The 8,369-nt window shown below is 39.2% G+C and overlaps 1 pseudogene; it reads right to left on the bottom strand.

Annotated features, from left to right (window-relative positions):
- Positions 1 to 7,884: 7,884 nt before the first annotated feature.
- On the bottom strand, positions 7,885 to 8,003 carry LOC130032166 (uncharacterized; annotated as a pseudogene).
- Positions 8,004 to 8,369: the final 366 nt, after the last annotated feature.

The raw sequence follows: 8,369 nt of genomic DNA, 5'->3' as shown, positions 1-8,369 counted from the left end.
TTCTGCCCAAACCTGCTGGGTTCTGAGATTTGTTCCTGAGTCTCTTGTATCATGTCTGCTAAGCAGCTTGATCAGAAGCCAGAGAGGCTGTTCGTGGGTGGTGACTTGGGGTCTCGTTGGAGTGGGGAGGAAAGCGCAGCTCTGCTCCATCCCCATCCTGTGAGGTCCCACGTGTCTCATCAAACTGGGCCAAAACCTGACAGTCCAATGGCCTCTGGAAGATGACGGCCACCGATCTGCCTAGGGGGAGCAGGCAGAGGGACAGCACCCTTTCCTCCCTGGGGTGGCTCAGCAACAGTAACCTACTGCAGAATCCGGACACATTTCTGTCAAAAGCTGCTGGGTTTCGAGATTCGTTTCTGAGTCTCTGGGGTCATGGCCATTAAGCAGCTTGATCAGGAGCCAAAGAGGCCATTCGTGAGTGGCAACTCGGGGTCTCGTTGGGATGGGTAGGAAAGGGCTGGCTCCACCTCCATCCCATGAGGCCCTGCATGTCTCGTCACTGTGGGCCCAAACCTGACTGTCCAGTGGCTTCTGGAGGATGGCGGCCACTGGGCCGCCAGGGGGAACAGGCCAAGGCACGAAACCTATTCCCACCTGGGGTGGCCTGGCACCAGTAGTCTACTGCAGGGATCGGATGCATTTCTGCCAAAAGCCATTGGTTTTCGAGATTTGTTTCTGAGTCTCTGAGATTATGGCCGTTAAGCCATTCTATCAGGAACTAGAGTGGCAATGCCTCCAATCATATAGCTAAGCTGGAGGTGGTTTGTATGTGTGTCTCCCACATACCTAACTTTTGGCCGTTTACTTTCTTAGTAAACTTTGCTCCAAGTTTTGGGGGTCTGGCCAAAGGCACAGCGGCAATTTTGGGGTATCTCGAAGTCTGAAGGTGCCATAAGGCTGCTGATGCACTCGCCTCACAGGTACAGATTAACCTTTGGGCAGCACCATACCCCTTTGAAAATATTTTTAAATTAATTCTACCACTTAGAATACCATTAAATATAAAGTACCAAAGATAGTCATATATTCAACAGAAGAGTGGAAGACTTGCATAGTCAACTGAATAAAATGTTTAAGTCAACTAAAGAAATCCTATACAAATGGAAAATTTTAAGCTGTATTTATAAATATAAAAATGAGAAAATCAGTCTATACTATAAAGATAATCCCAACTGAAATCTCAGTAGACCGTTTAAAAAAATTATAAACTGACCCATATTTATATAGATATTCGAAGGTTGTAGAATAACAGAAACAAGCATCAAAATAACAAAACCTGAGAAGTTTTACTCCATAAATTCTATTTAAACTAAATAGCCACAGTAATTAATATTGCATAATTTGATAAGATTATCCAACTTAATCAAAGATTAAGACATCTGTAAATAAGTGTAAACTGATATAACCCATGATTTTTTGTGTTCTGAGTTGATTTTCACCAAAGGTAACAAAGTATTCAATGAAAGAAGGAAACTATTTTTAACACATTGTTCAATCATCTACAACAGATAAACTTCATACCTATATTATGCTTTAGACAAAAGAAAGAATTTCATAAGCCTCATATACTAAGTGTATAAACACTTCTAGTTTAAAACATAAGAAAACATTTGAGATGATGGCTTGCTCCATGTTTTCTTAGACAGTATCAAAATCTATAATAATAAAAGAAAAACAAATGAAATTTGGCTTCAAGAAATGTTAATATCAAATCTCATTTATGAAGATATACAAGAAAATTAAAAGTATATAACAGGCCCTCCCATTGATCGTCGATTTGCTCGAGCGGGCCCAGTAACATCTCCATTGGAGACTTTCTTGTTACTGTGTCTGGCATATCGAATACTCTCGGTAGCTTGCCAGGCTCTCCAAGAGGGGCGGAGGAATCGAACTCCGGTCGGCCATGTTGGCCGCTTGTAAGGCAAACGCCCTACCCACTGTGCTATTGCTCCATAGCACGGCGGGTAGGGCGTCTGCCTTGCATATAACAGATGTGGTGTAAATATTCACTGAATCTATGTAACAAAGAACTTATTCTGAGAATATATAATACAATTATAAAGCAACAATAATCAAATTTTGGAAGGTTTGGGCTTACTTAAATAACTTTACTATATTTGTTAAGGACTGTTATGTTCCATCAAAGTTATGTCAAGCTCTCTGGAAAGAAAGTTGGTGGCCGCACGGGAGCCTTGTGGACAGCAGGTTTGAGCCGGGGGTGGGGGCGGCAGGGACCTCATGGGAAGGGGGGCGTTCCGGTCTGTCCTTCACACCCTACCAAGGTCACCAGTTGCCCCCCACGAGCTGCTTTCCGGCACGGCCACGGCTCCAGAAGCACAAGGACTTAACGCAGAAAACCAGCCGTTTGGAACAGAAAAGTGAGTGGACTATGTGTTAAACCGCGCCAGCATGCCTGCCCAGAGGGGAAAGGGTGTTGCCCTAGTCGCCCTCTCCTCTCTGGAAAGAAAGATGGCGGCCACATGGGAGCCTCATGGACAGCAGGTTTGAGCCGGGGGTGGGGGCGGCAGGGACCTCATGGGAAGGGGGGCGTTCCGGTCCGTCCTTCACTCCCTACTGAGGTCACCAGTTGCCCCCCACGAGCAGCTCTCTGGCACGGCCACGACTCCAGAGCACAGAAACCAATCTCTTAACTATCTAACTTTTAATAGAAATACTTCCAGGGTTAATAAGTAAAATAGCAGAAATCCAAAACTGCGCACCCGCAATAGCGGCCGCGCGACATCATTTAACTCTTAAAACCCAGCTGTAGAAAGCAAATCATTTCACAACGCTTTTTCAGCATGTCTGATTGGGCGGGGAGGGGGGGTCGTAAACTCTAAATAATAATGGTGCATCTTTTATCGAAACAATGAATGTAGTCAAAAGTTGATAGAGTGTTAACTAGAACTCATCTGCCTCACAGGAATTGGGAGGGGTGGGAGGTGGGGTTCTATTGGGGTTCGCGGTTACAAATAAGTATTGGTAAAGGGAAATGTGTTTGATATTTACATGACTGAGACCTAAACCTGAAAGCTCTGTAACTTTTCCCACAGTGATTCAATAAATAAATTATAAAAAAAACAAAGTTATGTCAAATCCATAACTTTGAGTACCTCAAAATGTGCTTATTTTGACAAAAGGCCTTTTATAAAAGCAATTGACTTAAAAAGAAGTAGTATATTGAAAATAGCCCTAATTCTAAAAGAGTGGTGCCCTTCTATGAAGAAGAAATTTGTATACACAGGAGATATCTTTGCACAGAGAAAATAAGCATTAAAATATCCAGACCTGGTATACCCAAATATAACATCCAAACTAAAAAAAATTATTTTAGATATTGGCCGACTCATGTTCGATTCCTCCGTCCCTCTTGGAGAACCCAGCAAGCTACTGAGAGTATCTCGCTTGCACGGCAAAGCCTGGAAAGCTACCCGTGACGTATTTGATACGCCAAACACAGTAACAAGTGTCTCAATGGAGACATTACTGGGATCCCTCGAGCAAATTGATAAACATCGGGAGGAGAGTGACAGTGACAGATATTGAGTCTATGATACTTTGTTATGGAAGTCCTAGTACTAATACAAATACAGGAGCAATCAATAAAAGTTGATCAAGTTCAAGCTACCGAGAGTATTCAATATGCCAGACACAGTAACAACAAAAGTCTCCAATGGAGACGTTACTGGGCCCGCTCGAGCAAATCAACGATCAACGGAAGGGCCTTTACCTTTACCATCACTAGTTACAAAAGCATTTAAACCACAATCTGCACTAATTTATTTTTGTAAACCATATATAAAATTAAAAGTCTAAGGATGACATATTTGATAAGGAGAAGGAGCATTAAGAATTCATACAGAAATCTTCCTGCTAATAGAAGAACAAAATATTGCATCATTTTGAAAAAGTATTTTCCAATTTTATATAGCAAACATACTTGATAAATTATACAGCTGATTTTCACCTAATAAAAATTTAAATATGTTCACAAAATTCTCTATAAAAATTTAAATGTATTATAAAATGTATTGTATATAATGCAAATATATACATATTAATATAGTCCAACAATATAAATTTAAATATAAATTGTAGTATATTAATATTTGGGCTAGAGCTATAGGACAGAAGGTAGGGTATTTGCCTTTCATGCGGCGGCCAACCTGGGTTTGATTCCTCCACCTCTGCAGGAGAGCCTGGCAAGCTACGGAGAGTATTCTACCCACACAGCAAAGCCTGGCAAGATACCCGTGACGTATTTGACATGCCAAAAACAGTAACAACAAGTCTCACAATGGATATGTTACTGATGCCCTTTCAAGCAAATCAATGAACAATGGGAGGAAAGTACTACAGTGCAACATTAATATTGTAAAATATGAATTGACAATAAAACTACAGATGCATGGATAATTCTTAAAAGCATTATATTCAGAAAAAAATAAGACCATACGTTGCATTCTTTAATGTACCTGAGAAAAAATAAATTAGTTGGTAATAGAAACTAAAGTTGCAATTGTCTTTTGAAGAGAGAGCGAATATTATTTTGAGAGGAAATAAAGGAAATTTGAGAAGTAATGGTACAATTTATCTTGAAAAAAACACATAATTTGCCTGTATTTATGACTTTGTCAAAACTAAAAGGAATGGGAACTTAAACTTCATCTCATTCTAAAATATTTTAATGTTTCACCCAACCAAAAATTATCACAAAAAATATGAGAGGAGATGCCCCAAAGAATATATTTTGCATGCCGGTAGAAAAATGCAAAAGTGTTAACATTTACAACTAATGCAAATATTACTCATATAGAAATAGCGTGAACATGTTCATATTTTTGCCAAAATCAGAATACAACAATTTTGAATAAGCAAGTTATACATGCATATATTCTGAGTTGCTAATGATGTCCAGACATGAAGAGAATATTTGATCATTAAATCTTTTTTGTGGTAACTTTAGGCATTAACTTAACCACCTGCTTCAAGAAGTCTTCTTAAATACACTTTAGTTGAATGACACAGGGGAGATAAATTTTGAATCATAACAACAAGTCGTATTTACAAGAGACAGTCTGCTTTGATGGCAGCAGAATAGAAGGAAACGTTGGGTTAGAAGTGCCAACTACAATAATCTGGAACACTAATCTGGCATCTTCCCATGCTGCCATCCCTTTTTCCAAATGCATAAATTTCCTGCCAATTTATTTCCTGTCATGAAAACTCAGTTCATTTAATGGTGATTAATAAAGGACTCTGATCAGTACACAGATACAATGCCTAAAAATAGAAACAGAAAAAAAAGACAAATGGTAAAAACTGATCATACTTGACTATTGAATTCAATAACACAACAAATATTTCATAATGATGAATATAAGTACTATGTTCTCTGATGATGTAGAAATAATTAAAACAATAAATAATAAGCAAAAGTGGAGGAGATAATTAAAAGAAAGAGAGAGAAAAAAGAGAGATAAGGATAACTGGTTGCCAAACTAATCAGTAAAGCACATTTTTCAGCTGACAAAAATTTGACTAATTAAAGCTGAAATAAGTAAACAATAATACTTTTCAAATGCTTGTTGTATCACTTATTGAAACTTTTATTTAGTAGGCACCAAAGACAATCTTCCAAAACAGAAATAGTATATTCACACATGCATACCATTCATTAAACAAAATATAGTAACTCTATATAAAAAATTTAAAAAGTGTATACAACTAGAAATTTAAAACTTCCATGAGCAACTGTTTTAAAGGAGTGAAACCAAACACATTAAAAAAAATAGCTAACAATGTGAACAGATATACAAACTACATATCAGCATCTATATAATGAAAGACAGAGAGACAGAGAGTTATTTCTCACTTCCATTTTGGTGACTTCTAAGCAAAGAGCTTTCACAGCAGAAATGAGTCTATTTGCAATAGGCACCACCATCTTTAGTATCATTCTTGACAGATTCTCAGGGTTCTCTGTATGTACACACTCATAGCCCTTGGTTTGCAGTCTTCCTAATGATGTCCCAAGATGCAGAGATATCTTGGCATTTTCATGTTATGTTTAAGAGGATGATGAAGATAGTGTCCTGGGTCTCTTTTCTATTCTTCTATAAATATGAATCACATTGCAAACGTAGGCCTACTCTTGCCCCTGTGGTGCTCCTGATTCAAGTCTTGTCCACTAACAGAGGCAGAATCTTAAATGTAAAACTGACCAAGTTTTGTATGCAGAATATATATTCTGGGCTTTGTGGGCACATATAGACCCTTCACAGTTCCAAAGAAACAGTAGTAAGTAACCTCTGACACAACCTGTGGGTACTTTCTATTTGTTATTTTATAGAAGGTATATTTGCAAGGGGTGCTGAATCACAAAGTGACTTTCCCCCCTGCCCCGAAAATGTGAAAGTAAATCAAATAAATTTCAGAATTTCTGATATAGAACAATGGGTTCAGAGACATTGAGTGTTACTCAATTTTTTTGTCTTTTTTTTTTTTTTTTTTGCTTTTTGGGTCACACCCGGCAATGCACAGGCATTACTCCTGGCTCATGCATTCAAGAATTACTCCTGGTAGTGCTCGGGGAACCATATGGGATGCTGGGATTCGAACCTGGGTCTACCACATTCAAGGCGAACATGCTACCGTTGTGCTTTTTTTTGTAATTTTTTAAATAATAGAATATTATCACATCTGCATGAAAGTTCATCCACAATACGAGGTCTTATGCTTACAGAGCTATAGAAATTAACTGGACCGTCCCAGGTTTAGAAGTTTTTTTCCAATGAAAGACAAACAGTTCATCTGCTAGTCTAGGGAAACGGCTTTGGAAACCCAAAAGCAAGTAGCCTGGCCATAGTCTCTAACAGGCCACTATTGTCCCAAGTGTCTGCGGGAACATGATTGATTCAGATTATAGTACTGCACAGAACAGTCACAGGATACTGAAAAAGCTGTTTGGGAGCCCAGAGAAGAGGGAACAATGCCTGGAGATGATATGAGAATAAAATCCTAGAAGAAGTAGATAATCTACACTATGAGTGTATGTCATTAAAAAAAAAATAATTCCTAGGTGTTTGTTCTTACATTAACCAGAAAATAAAAATAGAAGGTCAGGCTTTCTGAAGAGATACTAACATATGTATGCCTAAGCTCAGATTCTAGACTGGGAAATACATAAATATTAACAGCAGTTGGTCTAGTGGATATGCAAAGGGGGTTCTAAGTACTGAAGATGAGTCAAAAACTAAATTCCACATTAGACTTCAGACTGATACGAAGATGGAATGAATAAAAATCAGAACTAAGTCTGGGCCCTACTTCTGTACTGCCTTCCTACGAAAGCATATCAAAAATTCGACTTGTTGCATACTAGATTTTATAAGACTAGTATTCTCTGTTGTGTGAAATATGCTTTTGTTTGCTTTATTAAGGCTGCTTTGAGTGCTGAGAGCTGTGTTGGTTTACCACTGCTGACATTAAAGATTACTACAAACACAGAATCTTAAAAACATCACTTTTATGAGTTCCAGTCCTGTATGTCAGAAGTCTGAACACATGCTATCATTGTTGTTGATTCAGAATCTCCCAAGATTGAAATAATTATCTAAAGGATATTTAAATTTTTCCCTCTGGATTTCTGAACTTTTTTCCAGGTTCACTGAGATTTGAACAAAATTTAGATGTTTGCAGTATGGAGGTAAGACGAAAGTTCCTATTTTCTTTTATTTATTTATTTATTTACTGTGTTTGGCATATCGAATACTTTCAGTAGCTTGCCGGGCTCTTCGAGAGGGGCAGAGGAATCGAACTCGTGTCGGCCATGTTGGCCGCTTGTAAGGTGAACTCCCTACCCGCTGTGCTATCACTCCAGCCCTACAGCACCCGGTATTCCCAGGCGGTCTCCCATCCAAGTACTAACCAGGCCCGACCCTGCTTAGCTTCTGAGATCAGACGAGATCGAGCGCATTCAGGAAAATTTTATTAGTGAAACACCATCAGGTAGAGTTGTAGACTTACAAATTTTTGTGCTTGGATTTCAGTTATACAATGATCAAGTACCCATCCATCCCCTCCACCAGTGCCCATTCTCCACCACCACTGTATGATACCAGTATCCCTCCTACCCCCCACACCCCCTATCCCACCCTGCCTCTGTGGCAGGGCACTCCCTTTTGTTCTCTCTCTCCTTTTGAGTGCTATGGTTTGCAAAAGAGGCACTGAGTGGCAATCATGTTTGGTCTATAGTCTACTTTCAGCATGCTTCTCCCATCCTGGGAGTATCCTCCCAACACCCTTTATTTGGTGCTCCCTTCTCTATTTGAGCTGCCTTTCCCCCTAGCATGTGCTGCTGGCCT

The sequence above is a fragment of the Sorex fumeus genome, unplaced genomic scaffold (assembly GCF_029834395.1).
Source record: "Sorex fumeus unplaced genomic scaffold, SorFum_2.1 ptg000047l, whole genome shotgun sequence".
NCBI classification, from domain to species: domain Eukaryota; kingdom Metazoa; phylum Chordata; class Mammalia; order Eulipotyphla; family Soricidae; genus Sorex; species Sorex fumeus.
Note: the sequence above shows the minus strand (reverse complement) of the source record. Positions and strands in the feature narration are given on the sequence as shown.